The sequence below is a fragment of the Meles meles genome, chromosome 15 (genome assembly GCF_922984935.1).
Source record: "Meles meles chromosome 15, mMelMel3.1 paternal haplotype, whole genome shotgun sequence".
NCBI classification, from domain to species: Eukaryota; Metazoa; Chordata; class Mammalia; order Carnivora; family Mustelidae; genus Meles; species Meles meles.
The window spans coordinates 36,369,941-36,387,594 of record NC_060080.1 but is presented as its reverse complement, the minus strand read 5'-3'; the positions used below and the strand labels follow the sequence as shown (position 1 = coordinate 36,387,594).

Here is a 17,654-nt window from a genome sequence, read left to right as displayed (position 1 = left end):
CTTCCTTTTTCTCCGCGTGGCTTAGTAACCACTTCAGCAAATTTCCCTATTAAATATACAAGGCAACTGAGGGCAGTAAAAACTAAAGGTTGTCGCCGATAAACACTCGCGTCTCTCCGAGCAGACCTCGCCGGCTGACAGAGAGCAGGTCTGTTCAAGTTTGCCCCCTGAAATCCCAAATGTTTCATCATGATTCCCAGCTTAAAAGTCACTCGCACCCTGCCATTTGCCCATGGGCCCACTTCAGTCCGTGGGTTACACTTCCCGGACCACTTGCTTCCTGGGTGGTTATGTGGTTTGTACGTGGCATGCCCTTATTACACAGGAGACCATTGAGCCCTCACTGGGCATTTGGGAATGGCGCTGAAGGTCACCCTCGGGAAGTGACCCAAATTAGCACCTAACAGCCAGCCAGGAAAGAAAGGGGGTTTTGTCTCACCAGATTCTGCCTGCCCCCTGAATACGGCTCCTGTGAATAATTCCTGGATAGGAATCGTATTTGTTGACCGATGAATACACGCTGGACACATTTAACCAGAAGGGCTGAGTCTTCTGGGAGGTGACAGAGGGGCTCTGCATATACGATCCCATTTACTGTCCCCAACAACACTGCCCAGCCAAAGACATTATCTCCGTGTTTGTCACACATAATCAAGCAGGCTTTTTGGGTGACATGACTTGCCCAGTGACGGAGCTGGGATGGGAGCCCTGCTCTGACTCCCGATTTAATATTCTTGAGCCACAAAACCTCTCTCCCTCCCCCAGCTCTGTTCCTACTTGGAGCTGGGATCGGAGCCCTGCTCTGACTCCCGATTTAATATTCTTGAGCCACAAAACCTCTCTCCCTCCCCCAGCTCTGTTCCTACTTGCATCCTCTTCATTCACACACACACACACACACACACACACCTTTACAATTGAACCCTTCTATGGGCCAGTCACATCAACCACTTGACTGTAAAACCTGGATTGGTCCAAATTATGGGGATTTAAAATCTAAAATTTCCGTGATAGTCAGGCGTTGTAGAATTATGCTCTGTGCCACTAAAACTTTATTGACAAAGACAAGCAGTGGGCCAGAGTTGGAGATCTCATTAGTTTGAACCCAGGCTGTCGTTAAAAGGGTTATCTACATCCTAGGGTTTTAAACAATGGGTCTGGCTAAAGACTAGGAGTCAGGGCCCTTACAGTAGGGAGCAGAAGTTCACCTCTCCTCAGTAAGCGCTGGGACCAGTATTGCTCCCACCCTCAGATGGCCAGGCCGGTAGGTCTCAGTATGTGCTCCACAGAGAGATAACAGGCATTTTGCCAGAAAATTGTTTTCTGGACTAGCCTTGGATTCAGTAGTAGAACTCTTTCTATGACTGCAGGACTTCTCTGGACTTTTAATGTCCTGAGGAACATTCTTAATCTTATCTCCCAAGCTTGTTGGACATTTATGTGCAATCAGCTGTGCAGAGAGTGGGGCGGGCGGCGGGGGTTGTTGGAGGGTTGTGCAGGGGAAGGTGTGACTTCAGGTTTGAACTGATTTCCATTTCAGCAGCTGGGTGAGCTGGCTAAAACCGTCAGATTTGTTGAGCTGTTGCTATTGTCCCATTTTGTTTTGCTGCTGTTGTCTCAATGGCCTTCTGAGTTTCCTAGTAGTGATTACGAAGAAAACTCCTAAACTGAATCAAAACATCAATGACAAAAGCAAAAACAAGGAACCGAATCCCCACCAGCACAATTCAGACCCTCTTGGCTAGGGTTGGTTTTCCACAGGCTGTGTTTATTCCAAAATGCACCTGCTTCCTTTTTTTCTCTCTCATTTCCCAAGTGCCACTGAGAATCCCTCCTTCTTGTCCAGGGACCCAAAAAGACCCCGTGGGGCAGGACCCACACGGATCTTGGGCAGCACATTCCCAGCAGAGCCTCCAGCCCTGTGGCCCCCTGCCCCTATTCCAGGATGAAGGACCCTTCCCGTCTTCCCCTCCACTCAAGTATGTGCCAGGTCCTGAAGCCAGGTTTTAGTGAAAGCCTCCTGTGGCTTCTGCCTCATCCAGGGAACCTCAGTCTTTCAGAAGAGATACTTTGTGGGCAGAGTGACCCCTTTCTTATTTGGGAATAGTCCACAGGGGGACGCTGGCCCATCAGTGGGGCTCTTGTATTTCCTGCCCAGAGATCACAAACCCCTATTTCCCCCTCAGATGTGAGTGATTGGTTCTAATCCTTCCATCTCCACAGTCTTGCCTCTCCAGCCCTGATGTGCAGAAGAAACCAGAGAGAGCTTCCAGGCCTCTCCTTGGCACAGGCAGGGGAGATGAATACTGCCTCCTCTTCCCACAGTGAGCCAGGCAGAAGAAAGGGCCCGGTGAGGGCCAAACAGGGGTGAATTCAAACCCCAGCCTTGGTCCCCGCCAGCTGTGTGACCCAAAGCAACTCATCCAATCCCTCTAAGCCTTGGTGTCCCCATTTGTAAATCAGCGACAAGAGCAGACCTGGCCCCGGGGGGGTTGTTGTAGGGAAAGCGAGTCAGTGCCTGAGCGCAATGAAGGAGCCTCCAGGCAGGGCCTGGCTGCTCATCAGGGAAGCTTGCTGCCTGTCCATCCCGGGGAGGCTGTGCCAGATCAGAGGGAAGCTCGGCAAGCCACTTGAAAGGGACCTTGACTCATTTTGTGGTAACCGAATGTGCCGTTCAGGAAGTGCTTCGCGAGAGCAAACTGGGCTCCAGCCACCCCCTTGCCCCCCTGCCCTCTGCACAGAATTCATGGTGCCACGACATGGCTCCCAGCAGCCTCCCCGTCGGATACCAGCTGCTGCACATCGGCTGCAAGGGCAGGGAGACCCAAGCCTGTGTGCTGGTGGCCCCCGAAAGGCTGTCGGGTGCAGGGGGCTACAGATTGGTGGACACACTGTCCAACCACCTGGATTCAGATTTCGCTCCGTCCCTGAGGCCAGGTGCTCAGCTCTCTGAGCCTCTTTTCCTCATCTGTACCCGGCCTCCCCTTGCGGGAGGCCGGCACTGAGCGCTTGACAGGCCCTGTCTCCTCACAGATAGCTTTACAGGCAAGTACTAAACTTCTCACCATTTAAGGATGGGGAAACTGAGGCACCCAGAGGTTGTGAAATGCTGGAGCACGTGAAGGGTGGGTCCTGGAGCTGGGAACCCAGGGCATTGTCCTCCAGAACCCGCCTTCTACCCACTCACCTCTGCAGCCCTTCCCACAGCAGGTCCCAGTGCTTCCTAATGGGAGTGGAAGAGCAGCCAGTGGCCACTGGCCGCACGGGGGATGTCGCGAGTCTGGGGGGAAGGTGACATGTGCGGCCTCTTCAACCCCTCTGCCGAATCACTGGCAGGCGAGGGAGTGGTTTTGAGTGTAGGGGAACTTCAGAGCCCAGGGTAGGGCTCCTCTGGCTCCCCATGGGGTGTCCCCCAAACCTTGGCCTGGTATACCTGGCCCAGTCCACTGCTCCCTCTTGAACCCTCCAACCCCCCAGAGCCTCCCACTGAATGGTCCACGTGCAGTGGTGGCAGGAGCCCGTGGGCACTGGGTGCAGAAGCTGGGGGTAGCGTGGGGATGAGGCAGGGGCTGAATGGGGCAGGGGAGACCCTGGAGGAGGACGCCGCCCTGGTTATCAGCCCCATCCGCCACTCCCTCTGCCAGGCTCCACACACAGGCCACACAGTGGGGTGGGGAGCGAAGTGAGTGGGGACCTCTGACACAGCGGCCCAGAACTGCTGAGCTGGCTCATAGGTCCTGAGACCGGCCCGGCAGGCCCGAGGAGAGAAAACTCTGCAGGCTGAGCCATCCGCTGCTGGGAAATCAGGGCTGGTCCCAGTTCCTCATTCAAGGCAGTCAGAGCCTGGAGTTGCCCAACTCAGGCAGGGGAAGCCGGAGGCCCCCGGTCCCGCACGCCCTCGCATCCCCAGCACTGGCCACCAGGGCTGGTCCGTCTGGCCTCCAAGGTCGATCGGTGACCCAGTCCCTGCGTCCCGGAGCCCACGTGTTGAGGAGGAAGCTGCCATTCTGATGGCCCAGAAACATCTGTTCCCCATTCGTCATTGTCAAGCTCTGATGTCCTCTGGGACTCTGTTTGAAGGACAGTTTTCACTGTTGTAACCAAAAAAGCAAAAGGAAGCAAACAATTACAGGCCTCTTTATTTCGGGACTTTTTTTCTGTGTCAGTAGAAAGCCATTTCAGTAAATAGGGGCTTTGCCCAAATTACCTGTCCCCACAAGGAAGGACTGGAGCGTCTCCCCTCCCCCTCTCCACACCCCACTGTGCTGAGAAATGACGAGGTAAATATGAGGTAAATACACTGGGGCTGAGGCTGGAACAAAATGAGCCAGCAGGAAACATTTGGTTCTCACCTGGGTTTGTTTGCGCATCTCTTGAAAGGCCCCTGTGACCCAGCCCCGTCCCCAACGCTCTGGCTCTGTGCTGGCAACTCTGAGGGAGCAGTGACCCTGTTTCCCTGCTGAGCCTTCAAGGCTCCTCCTCTGATCTGGAGGTTGCCCATATGTGCGTGTTCAGACCATCCATACGCTCTTTCCAACTCCTGGGCGCCGCGGAGTTTCCCACTGTGGCCGGCGAGTGGGTGCCCGCCTCCACTCTAGCTGTCCAGGCTCGCTGCTGTACTGGGAGCCTACTAAGCTGGCCCAGAATCCAGAAGGGTCATAGAATGCCCTACCTGCTGGAGGCCGAGGGTGGCTGAGTTGGCCCACCTGGAGCTCCTGAAGGATCACAGCTTGTCCTGGCGTTCTGCTGAATCCTGGAGGACCCAGTGTTTCCTTGCTGAGAATTTTTGGGAGGCATTCAGGGTGGAGGCCCGGCAGGGAGGCAGAGGTCTGGGTTCCTGGGATGTAACAGGTCAGCCCCTGGGTCCCTCTCCCCATTCCTATCTTTCCCCTGCAAAGTGTTCTCATTTCTTAGGGCTGCAGGAACACCCTTGGTAAGCTTGAAACAGTACACATGTATTCTCTGCCCGCTCTGGAGGCCAGAAGCCTGAAATCAGTGTCTCTGGGCTCAAGTCCAAGAGCGGTTCTTCTGGGAGGCTCTGGGGCAGATTGGACTGTTCCAGCTTCCCGAGGTCACTGGGGTATCTTGGCGTGTGGCCTCTTTCTTTGTCTTAAAGTGCATCACTCTGACATCAGGCTCCATCATCCAAGGCCTTCTCTCCTCCGACCTTGCCTCACTCTACAAGGACCCTAATAATTACACTTAGGGTCCACTCTGATGATCCAGGGTGAGCTCCCCCTCTCCAGATCCATCATTTCATCACATCACATCACATCACATCACATCACATCACATCACAGTCCCTCTGGCCACAGAGGGTAACAGAGTTTCCAGGAATTAGCCCACCGCTATTTTGAGGACGCCATTACTCAACATAGCAGAGAAAGTTGTAGTGAAGACCCACGAGCATCCTCCTGCATTTCTGCGGAGTCCTCTGTGAGGCCCGGCAGCAAAGGCACAGTGAAGCCTTGGGGAGAGAGCTGTGGTGTATTTGGGGCCACTCGGCACTTTTTCCCATCTCTGCAACCCCCAGCTTCCCCGGGGGCAGCACTCCTTCCCTCCATTGTGTGACACCTTGGGGAGGGGTGGGCAAGAGCCGGGGGTGCGAGCTCTTCCTCTCCTGTCTGGGAGGTGGACACACCACTGAGCTCTGTGGTTAGGGTGCCGTTGCCTGAGACTTGAAAGCTCACGTTGTTGTTCAGCCCAGCAGTGACCCCCCTGACAACGTTACTCCTGCTTTGTGCCCATTTCTGCCATTCCGCCCTCCCTAAACCAGGTGCCCCAGCCTTTTCCAGGAGTCCGTGAACTGCCATTCTCTTGGCCCTTTGGGAGGGAGTTCGCAGATGCAAATTCTGATGCTTGTGCTCAGATCTGTGACTCTGGGATTGTCTGCTGTGTCCAATGAATGGAAGGACTGGGGATTTTTTTTTTTTTTTTTTTTTTAGTGCCATCTTACAAATGGGCTAGTGTCTTGTTAACCCAGTCCTGGCATCAAGGTCCAGGCTTCTGTCACTCAGGGGTGTTCCTAGGGTCCATGCAGGGAAGAGGCTGTGATAGAGAATGGTGCTGGGTTCACCAGTCTCTGCTCCTGGTTCTCCACTGTACAACACCAGACTCTGCTCTGACATGAGATGGCTTTGTGATTGCCAGAGCCCTAATGGGTTCAGGACACACCATCCCAAAATATGGCACCTTGCTCGACATCCTGTGTATTTTAAGTTGACGGGGTTTGAAAAAATGGAAGGTGACTCAGACCTCCTCCCCCACTTGCCCTTTGTCCCTGAAACTGGTCATAAAACACTGATGGGAGAGGTGCATCGTCTACACCCACAAGAAAGGCACATCCGAACCTCCAGAGACAAAGAGATGCCAGGAAGATTCCTACAAACACACCTTGTTGCATATGCCCCTGTCCACAGCGCTTGCTTCAGACTCCTCAACTCTTCATCAAACCTCAAATAAAATACTCAGGTCGAATGGTGCCTTTGGTTCTTCATTTCCTTATGAAGGCTCCCGTGTCATGTGGAACTTAGATCCCACCCGTTAGTATGTGTTTTCCTGTTAATTTGTCTTTTCATTCAATGATCAGACACAGCCAAGGAGCCCAAGGTGGTTGAGGGAAAAAGAATGTTTCCTCCCCTGTGGCCCTATGGTCGCTCAGGAAGCTTCCATTTACAAAGCTGTTTGCAAGGCAGGGAGGGGATGAAACTGGGCCTGCCGGTAAGCATGGCGGCCTGTGGCAGCCAGAGCCTCGGTGAAGGCCGGAGCAGCTTCTGTTTCACTATGAAGCTCCTCCGCACGTAATGCAGTTGTCGAATGAAAGAATGTATGAATGAATGACTGCCAGGGTCTGCACCGTCATTCCCGCTGGTGACCTGACCAGCCCACCTAGAGCTGTGGTCACACCTCAGAGACGGGCCCCTGAACCCAGCAGAAGAGCGGGGAGCATGACCCTTCTTCTCCTTTCTGTCACTCTGTTCCACCTCTCCAGGACTCATGGTGTCCAAACACAAAACAAAAACTCCAGTCCCCTAACTGGACTTTTCCTTGAACCTAAGAGAGCTCAGAAGAGTATCGTGAATGTTGATGCCATATAATTTTAAAGCATGTTGGAATTACATTGCTCTAAATAACAGCAGATAAAAGACAAAAGAATTTTTATCATCAGAACTGATAGCTATGTAAATTTATGCATAACTCATAGGTGTTTAAAAAAAAAAAAAACTTTCTAAACTCTGGATCCTCTTGGGAACTACAATGGTATCATTGAACAGGAGATACCAACAAGAGCCAAGACAGACAGACAGGTTGTAGGCCAAATCCAAGGACACATGGTGGGGAGGGGCGGAGGGGGGGCAGTTAATAACAAAGAGAACACAACGCCTGGAGAACAGGCTACAGGGAGGGCACAGAGGAAGGTATCAGCCTCAGGAAGCCACTCCAGTAGAAGGCTCTGGGACAGGAGGCAGCCCTGCAGGGAGTGTGAGCCTCTAACCTACAACTCTTGGGTTACCTGTGAGGTGACCAAAGCATCATTTGCATGAAACTGAGAAATATCTTGAGATGTGGGACTCCCAGTGTTAAAACTGAGATAGTACCAAGCAAACAAGGATGGTTGGTCACTCAAGTTCCAACCTGTCTCTAGAATTTTCTAGTGATGAAAGAATCTCGATCTTCTGAGGCCACTGAGATGCCCCTCTCATCCACAGGTTATGCTTGGGGTATAGAGGACGCAGGGAAAGATCACCCCACCCTCCCTCCAGAGCAGAAGCCAGGGCTCTTCCAAGACTTTGGACTCTGAAGTGGAAGGTGAACACTTGAACACCTTTAGGATTTCATGGGACCTCTAAGATTTTATTTCAACAATTGATTTTTAATATTTGACAAAATGCAGACCTGTTTCTTAGAGTTGGTACTGAGTCAGTGTGGAAAATATTCTTTCTCTAGAAGAGAAACTGCCCTGGAGTTCATTCGAATTTCAAAGGGACAATAGTTCATGTTAAGCTAACACAGCTCAGTGAGACCTATTGTAGCATGTTCTATGAACGGGAGTACACCTTAGTACAAAGGATCCCCTTGGTGCCTCAAGCCAGTTTTTAAATCCTCTAGAAATATAGGAATAGCTAGCTCAACCGCATGTCAGATGTGTGAAAATGCATAACTTTCATCCTTTCTTATCTAAGCTCACCTTAAACTAAAAGCCCCTTTCCTATTGGTAGCAACAAAATATTTCCTTCTACCCACCAAAGATTTCTCAATTTCATACTGTTTTAAAACTTAGACTCCGTGCGGTCTAAGTGTCTGATGTTGTCCTAGGTTTCTCTTCCCCTCTTCCTTTTCCAAGACGTGGGCCACATGCCGGAAGTGGATTTGGGTGCTCCATGGCGTTCAGAGAGAAGGCTCTAGCCTCACAAGGAAGCGGAGTTCCTCCCTCCTGGTCTTCAGGGGTCCATCTCTGGCCTCATCGTGTCCCCGTAGCCATGGTGTCTGTGTCTGGGAGGACTCTCAGCCCATCTTCATCATGGTCCCTGCACTAAGGTCTGCTGTAACTGGTGTCCATCCTCCAATTGGCTGAGAAGTAACTAACCGGACGGTTATATCATACTTTATGTATCCATTCACCTGTTGATGGCCACTTGGCTTATTTCCAGTTTTGGAGTATCATGAATACAGCTGGAAAGAGCATGCACAAGTCGTTTTGTGGACAAACGTGTTTTCTCTGGAGAACTACATAGGAGAAATATGGCCAGGTCATGCTGTAAGTGAATATTGAATTTATAAGTCGCTGCCAAATACTTTTTCTAGGTGATGGTAGGGTCCCCCCAACAATGTATGAGAGTTGCAGTTGCTTCACGTCTCTGCCGACATTTGGTGTGCTCAGTCCTGGTAAAAATTTTAAGCATTCTAGTGCATGAGAAATGGTGTCTCATTGTGCTTTTAATTTACAGTTCTCTAATTACTAATAATGTTGAGCATCTCTGCCATTTGTAAAGTGTCCATTCTTGTCCTTTGCCTATTTTTAATATCGGACTGTATGTCTTTTATCATGGAGATATAGGAATTCTTTATGTATTCTGGATACAAGATCCTGTGCCAGACAGATAGGTTGTGGATGTTTTCTAACAGCTTCTGGCTTGTCTCATTTTCATTTTCATTTCCTTTCCTTCAAAGAGAAGAATTTTATGAAGACTAATTTAACGGTTTTAAAATGTTACAAGGAGAGCTTTTCATGTCCTACGAAGTCTTTGCCTACCCCCAAGACTGCAAAGACCTATGTTTTCTTGCACAGGATTCATAATTGTAGGGTTTTACTTTAAAGTTAACGATTGATAAACCTACATGTGTGTGGCTAATTTTTTACTTGAAGATTTTCTAGATATTTTATTGTTGATTTCTACTATCCATAGGGTGAGAGATAAACTCAGCATGCGTGATGTCATATAAACTACAGGCAAAAACAATTGGCAGTTATCTTTTAAAGAAATTACAACAGAACAAAGAAAGTAGCCTTCATTTTGCCCACATATTTGCCATTTGGGATATCTTCTTTCCATCTTGAAGGCGCAAGTGTCCGTCTGATGTCATTTCTCTTCACCCTGAATAACTTCCTTTCACATTTCCTGAGGAAGAATGCTCTCATCTTCCTTTAACTGACAATGTCTATGTCACCTTTATTTTTTGAAGAATGTATTTTACTGATTGCAGAATTTCAGCATTTGTCATTCCATTATCTTATCTCATAATTTCTCATTGCTTCTGAGAAAAATCAGGTGTGATTCATACCATTGGTCTCTTATTATCTGTGATATTTTCCTTTCTGACTGCTCTGGGTTTTTCTCTTTATTTTTCAATCATTTAACTATGATGTGCTTCTCTGTGATGTACTTCCTTGGAGATTTTTATGACTCTTGGGTTTATATGTTTATGTTCTTTTGTCAAATTTAGGACATTTTCAGCTATGTTTTTTCAAATATTTTTTTCTGCCCACTCTTTTCCCCCCTTTTCTGAGATTTATTTTAGAATGTTCGCTATTGTACCAAATCTAACTGAAGTGCTTTCATTTTTAGAAAATCTTTTTCACCCCGTGTTCTTAAGATTGGTTAGTTTACATTGGCCTGTCTTCTAGTTCACTGACCCTTTCCTCTTTTGCCTCCAACTTGATGTGAGGCCTATCTGCCAAGTTTTTAATTTCTGAGTCTTGTCAGTTCTAGAATTCCTACTTGATTTACCTATTCACTCATTTCGGCAATATTTTCCTTTAAGTCCTCGAACATATTTATAATAGCTACTATGAAGTTTTTCTCTGCTACTTCCAACATATGGGTTCCCTGTAAGTGTTTCTATTGAATGTTTTCTTTCCTTGAGTATGGGTCATATTTTTCTGTTTCTTCGCATGACTAGGAATTTTTTTTTAAGACTTTATTTATTTAATTGACAGACAGAGATCACAAGTAGGCAAGCAAGTAGGGAAGCAAGCCTCCTGCTGAGCAGAGAGCCCAATGGTGGGGCTCCATCCCAGGACCCTGGGACCATGACCTAAGCCAAAGGCAGAGGCTTTAACCCACTGAGCCACCCAGGCACACCATGACTAGGAATTTTTTATTTGTATACTGGTCTCTGCAGATGATAGGTTTAGAGATTCTATATTCTGTTGTCTTCCTCTGATAACAGCAGGCAGTTTTTCCTGGCCTTTCACCTTGACATTTTAGAATCTTGCTTTTATACTCTTTAGGATGGGTCTATTTTGATTTTTCTTTAGTCTGGGGGATAATCTTTAATCCTGAGACCTAGCCTCTGCTCCAAGATAGGATTCTCCTGTTCCCAGCCCAGGATTTCAATGGAATGCCCAAGGTGTTTATGAAATCTGTCCTGGAAAAAGTGACATGATTCAGACTCCAAACTGTCTCTCATTAAATGGGCAGCAGCTGAAATCTCTGCTCAGCCTTTTAAACTTTCACTCCTTTCAGAATTTACCCCCTCCATTTCCCTCCACTCTGGTAGATCTGAACTCCATCCTCTGACACCTCAAGCAATAAGCTTTCTGTCCGGCTGGCTGAGGAAAGCCCTCATCTGATTTCCCTCAGTGTGGTTCCTTCTTTCAAAGGTCAAAATCTCTCCAGTTTCTGCCTATTTCTGGTTGCTCTCCAATACTTCAAAACAGTTGGTTTTTAAATATTTTGTTCAGAGTTTATCATTGTTATCTGCAGGAAGGTTGACCCAGGAGGACCTACTCCACCATTGTCAGAATGAGAATTTCCTCTATACATATTTTAAGGTTTTTAAACATATTGCAAAATTGACCCCCACAAAAATTGTACCAGGTTACATTCTCACTGGCAATAGATGAGAGTCCTTGATAGTCTTCCCATTTGGCAGCCAGAATTTTTAAGCTAAATATCATGGAATGCCAGAAACTTAGAGACTGCCAGAGACAGTAATTGCCATTTAAGGTCCCTGGATCCCAAACAATTCATGAAGGTCGTAATGGGTTGAAGGGCAATTTCTAGAAGTTATAGGCACTATTTCCAAATACAAAATATACAAGTACCCATAACTAACACCTTAAACATGATTACTTTTAGAGTTACAACATGTTTTTCATGGAGACATTGGTTTCTTTTGCTAGTCACGACTTCTGCTTGACAGTTAAGCATGTTTTTGGCCAACCCAAATTGGCAAAATACATTATTATTGATAAGTGAAGAGTGGCTTTTAGGACATAACAACCTTGGGGAGAAATTTAATCAGAGGAAATATTGGTGACCTGGGCCCTGGGAACAGTGATGGGAGTTTCTTGCAGATAAATTTATTCTTCATCATTGGATCTATCTTTGTTCATACAGCTTTGTCTGTGATAGTGATTGCCCCTTTATTGACAGAGGCCCAAAGAGATGAAAGAGCTTGTCTGGATTCACACAGACTTACTACCACTGTGGGTACAGAAATCAAAACCCAAGAGCAGACTTTGTTCCAAACACAGTGGCATATTTTAACTGTGAAGGAGTGATTCTGATATCTACCATAGTTCAGAGAGAAAAATATAAAAGAGTAAATGTTGAGAAGAGTATTTTAGAGTTTAGAGTTGTTAACATGGAAGCATGTTAACGACTGGGTGGATAGCCATGTTCTTTGAAGTGCCCATGATTTCCATGTCATTAACTTTCAGAGGCAAGTAAGAACCAATCACGATTTTAGCCAAATGCAGACCCATTGCCTCTTGCCAGGTTTTCCTTTACTTGTCTATGATGTTAGCTTCTTATATTTTGATGCTGGATTTGGATTCGTGTGTGTAGATTCATATCTCCTCAATTTCCAAAGGCAAATGCTTCCCACCTTTTGTAATCACGTAGACATAACCAGAGTACGGCAAACACATAGACTGCTCTCCTTTTATAACTTCTCTAATACCCAGGCCCCTGTTACGTATTCCTCAGTATTTATTTTCTGTAGCAAAACTTGGGTTTATTCCACCACATTTTTTCCAGAAAGGTCAGGGTTCTCATTTGAGGCAGTGATCATGACACCATGGAGACTTTAGCCTTATTGTTTCAAAGGGACTTAGATCAACGTTTAATTACCTCCACCTAGAAACAGTTGTTGCCTTTGTGTGTGTGAGGTTGAGTGTGTATGAGTGTGCCAGGTCCCATGTGTGTTTTTATTAGGTTAGCTACATAAGAGTGAAAGTGACTGTATGAGCTGGCCTTGTATCGCCTCTCCCTCCCCTCTGACATTTCATTTCTAATTGTGCTCTAAAGGTTGACCAGCTGAATCGGGCACACCCACCTGGGTCTGCATGAAGCTTGTCTCAGGAAGCCAGGACACATTTCAGATTTGCTCAGACTCATCCAGAGGTCTGGGATTGGGATGACCTGCTCATTTAGGAGGCAGGGCAGTTGCCACAAGGACAGGAGAAGCCAGTCAACCCCTGGGGAGTGCAGAGGCCTTGAACCCCCAGGACAGTCCGTAGGCTTTTCTCCCTTCTCAGGAGCAAACCCTTTCCCACTGGTTTGCAGCCAGGTCAGCACCGTAACAAAGAGGGAAGACCCCAAGGGCCCCCCATTCTGACAGCACAACCAGGATTCATGTGCAAAAAGACACCAGGAATGGTGCTATGACAGGTTACAGAGAGTGGGGAGGAACAACCCCACAGAGACCGGCTGCAGAAGGAGGCGGCAGGAGAGGCTCTCCAGAACAGGAGCTGGAAGGGGAGGTTCGGCCATCTTTGATGAAAGGCCCAGCACACAGCACACTCTGCAGGGAGGAGACACTGCCAGGCCAGGGTCCCCTCCAGTTCTGCCTGGCTAATCCTGGGGGCGGGGCCAAGCAGAGATAAACACAGAACTGGGCTTCTTGCAGATAAGATGTGAAAAGGGGTCTGCTCCTCCTCCAGGCCCTGCAGCACTCTTAGCAAAGCTAGATGCTTCCAGCTGGGAAGAGATCTCAATCACTTTTATTAATAAGGTAGGAGGAAAGCCTAGCTACCTTCTACCTCTCCCAGCCATGGGCTGTACATACCCTTCACTTTAGCTTTTTCTGACTGGGGCCAATGACACAATTTTTGTCCCTGTGCCCAGCCAGGGGTGTTGAAGCAAAGTAGATGTATTCACTAGACTGTGGTTTGGACCCCATCCTGTCTTTCAACTTAAAAAGTATCTGTGTAATTTTTTTTTCATCATCATTAACAATAGCATTCTTTTGCCATAATTTTCTTACAATTAATATATGCACATTATAAGGAAAAATATATATACATGCACATTGTCAAAAGCTTCAAGCACAAAAAGAGTTGCCGAAGGCTGATTTCCTTCCCTCAAGGTAACCACTACTATGAGTTTCCTGAGATCCTTCCAGGCTTCTTCTAGAACAGCACGTATTTTCCAATGTTTTCTCTGACTTTCCAATTGACGCCATTGGTGGAGCTGCGTAAGTGAGTCTGGGTGCACAGGCCTGGGTGAGAATGACCTCTGGGCCATCAGGTCACCGAGGCTGCAGACCCCAGGGCTGGGCCTTTCTTAGCTCAAAGGAATTCAAGAGCCTGGTCAGTGGGTTAACATCTGGACATCAAGGTCATTTTGCCAAGGGCTCATTTGACCTTGGAGCACAGTCCTAGAAACCACCCTCAGCCTTTGGTCTGATACTCCAGGCCTGGGGTCTGAACACGTCCCAGACTCTTCCTATGAGCCTGGCTCTTTGACCTGAGACTTTTTGCAGGAGTTCACCCTTTCCCCTCAAGCCCTATCAAGAACGGGGGTCCCCAGAAGCCCACATAAGATACCAGGGCTGACCCAAGGCAATTCCACCCACCCCGCCCCATGTGTCTGGTCTCCCTCATCTGTCCAGGTCACTGGGCTCCTCAGGAGGGACCCTTGCCGGAGCCACTGATGTCGCCCGCTGTCCTGCAGGGCCTCTGATTCTGTGGGCTGCACCCTGCCTGGGAAGACTCCATCTCCCCCGCCACAACGTGGGAGAGCTCTCTGTGGCTTCTGTGGGTGATCACCAGGCGACTGTGTGCCTCGCTACCCACCCTGGCCCTGAGCTCCTCGTTTGAAAAGTGGAGAAAGAGGGTTCACCGGCATCTTCTTCAGAGTTCTCTTTATTACCCAGAATCTGTGTCGCTAAACATAGTTTAAATAATATTTATGGCTATAAATGTGCAGTGGTGATCTCATGGCCACAGCAGGAGCAGGGGTGTGGGTAAATGAGAGCCTGTCCAGCCCCAGGGAGCTCATATTTAGTAGAAGGGGAACAGCTTTGGGAAAGGCTCTGTGGACCTCGCCTACGTCACACCTGGCGGAGCTTCCCTCGCCCCCAGTGGCACGTGCCCTTTGAGCCCCGTGAGTGGTCAGTGTCAAGGCGTCACCTGAGCTAACTGTAAGGGAGGCCAAGGGCCGCCTAGAGATGCTTCCAGCCTCCAACCAACTGCCACGTTTGGAGAGCTACACCAAGTCCCCAGAGATGACTCTCTGTCCAAAAAAACTGGAAACAAGGATGCAGTATAGCTATTTTCATTTTGATAGGGGGAAAAAAAAAGTCGCTCAAAAGCCCTTTATTGTTTTTGGAATGGACCTGGCTTGGCCCTGTCTTAAGGCAAAGCTTACTTCCTGTCTGCGATCTTCAGCATCATACTGACGATACTGAGGATGGCGATGTAACCAAAAAAAGTAACAGTAACGAGAGTTGTCCCCTTGCAAATCTCAAATGATGTGTGCAGATACCTGAGGCTCACCACTGTCTCAAGAGTGGTCCCGGGGGACCCCCAGAGCTACAGGCAGCTCCGCGTCTGTATCTCCAGATACAGGACTAGCCACCACCGTCGTGGATTGGAGCAAGGGTAGAGGGTGTCAGCATCAGAACCAGACGTCACCACAAAGTTCACAGAACTTGGAGAGGAGCATGGCAAGGCTTACACATTCATGATCTCTGCAGAGAGATCATTCCTATGGGCACAGGCAATCAAATCTTGCTGCTTCTGTTTGGTGGTGAAACCCCGAGGGTTCCCCGGCTTCTTTTTTCTTCCAGCCCCCATTTTGTAAACATCTGGTTGCTCCCTTGAGCTATGCAGGAATCTGATGGACAGGATTGCTCTCTCCCTGCTCTGCTTTGTCCTGGGGCTCAGTCATTGTGCACCCTGGGCTGCTTTGGAGGATGGTTCTCCCCTGCCTGCCCCGTTTTCCATACCCAAGCTTTTCCTATTATTTTCTTCTTTACAAACTGTGCTTTCCCAAAGACTGGGAAATAAAAACATCAGGAAGGGAGATATGTATGGTTAGGTAGAAGGATGATGGTTAGTGTTAATCTTTCTGTGTTCTGTATTTCTAAAATTTCTATAATGAACATCTGTTGTGTGTATAATCGGGAAAATGATCTGATAAAAGGGAGCGGGGAGATCTTGAGGTTGAATATTCTGATCCAATGTTGGTTAAGGATCTGACTTCCCAACAGTTTGTTAAAAGCCCTCTCTCTCTCCCTGGGGTAACAACCCAATCCCCCAGGCCACGGGATTATCTTGTCTGGAGCTCCAGATCTCTAGGGCTCTGACACCGACAGGGCTCTCCTGCTTTGGAGACTTGGCATTCTCTGGCTCCCCGGAAAGCTGTAGTGTTCCTTGGGGGTCCACACCCCTGTCCAGCCCACGCCCACGTTCACAGCCTCCTACTGAGTCCAGCCCTGTGCCGTGCAGGGCCCACGGTGCCCGCCCCCAACTTCAGAGACAACAGCTCAGAGTGGACGGCGTGCCTCACCTAAGGCAGCCAGGATGGTTTCTACTGGGCACTTTTTCTGTGTGGTGTGTTTTTCTTTCTTTGGGAGCTCATAAAATTCCCCTGCCTGAACTAGGCTTCTTGGTCTTTAATCTCTAGCCTCTCCTGGAGCTTTCCCTATTTCTTTTTAATTGTGCCTCCTTCTTTTATGGAAGTTTCCTATTGAATTTTTATGACAATATAGAGACGTGGGTAGACTCCGACAAAAATGAAATCTTTATGGAATAGTCATTTCTCTCCTGGAGCCTCCTGACAAATGTTCCTCTGTGGATATATAATGTACATATCTGTATATTGACAGGGAGTGGGGGCAGCCCCTCTTGTCTTGGCTGGGGCTCAGCAGGCTGAGTGGCCGGCCGCTGAGCTGGTTATTATTGCCGTGTTATGACCGCTGGGAGAGTGGTGTGCAGCACAGCGGTGGGGGGTGGGGCGGGGGGTGCAGCGTGAGATGGAAGAGAAGATGTAAATCTTCCTCAGGTACAATCCCTTTGCCTCAGTGTCAGCTGAATTAGCACCCCTCCCTAATCCCAAGCAATTTGCCTACGTGACTGCCCCTGTGTGGGGGGTTGGGGGGGTGGGGAGGGACTCACTCAGTTACCCCTTTTCCAGCACCTTGGCTCCCCAGCCTGAGCTGAGAAGCCTCTGTTCTTGGGCCCCAGGCCATGTGTGACTGTCTGAGGTCACTGGCACGCTTCTCTTGGGTGAGCTTCACCAAGTGTGGTCTGGGGATGGCTTGGGATCCACAAATGGCTCTCCAGAGGTCAGGAGCCGGGGTTGCCTTGGCCAGGAGTGAGCACTTGTGCTGGGATAGGAAGGAACAATTATCCATTTACAAAGAGGTATTGGGAACCACCCACACCAAATGTCGGACTCAGATCTGGGCACCAGGGTTTTCAAAGTCACGGTCCCTTGTCCTGTTCTGCTGATGTTCTCCAAAAAGGAAACGGGCAAAAACCAAATAAACACATAAATGAACATGATGATTTTGGATTGTGGCATTTGCCTCAGAGCAAACGGGGGCAGGGGGAGGGCTGCTGAGGGACAGAAGGTCCCTCCACCGTAGACTATGGTCAGGGAAGGTGCCTGTTAAGACAATACTGGAGAGAGGGCAAGAAGATGGGAGGCCAGCATGCTCAGATCAGGGAAGAGCATTCCAGCCAGACAAACCAGCAAGTGCAAAGGCCCTGAGGGCAAATGCACTCAAGTTGTTGAGAAACAGAAAGAAGGTGAGTGTGGCTGAGTGGTGTGAGCCACTGGGGGAGCAAAAAGAGATAAGGCTGGAACAGGTTTGGGGGCTTCATAAGCCTCCTTAACTAAGAGCTCTTGGTTTGAGTGCAATGTGAGTGGAGTTAGGTCTGACAGGAACTGATTTTCATTTTAAAGACACCATTTTGA

The 17,654-nt window shown here is 48.7% G+C and overlaps 1 long non-coding RNA gene across 2 annotated transcripts in view; it reads left to right on the top strand.

Annotated features, from left to right (window-relative positions):
* Nucleotides 1-17,654, top strand: part of LOC123925454 — a 124,706-nt gene that overhangs the window by 73,964 nt on the left and 33,088 nt on the right. The window lies entirely within an intron of this gene.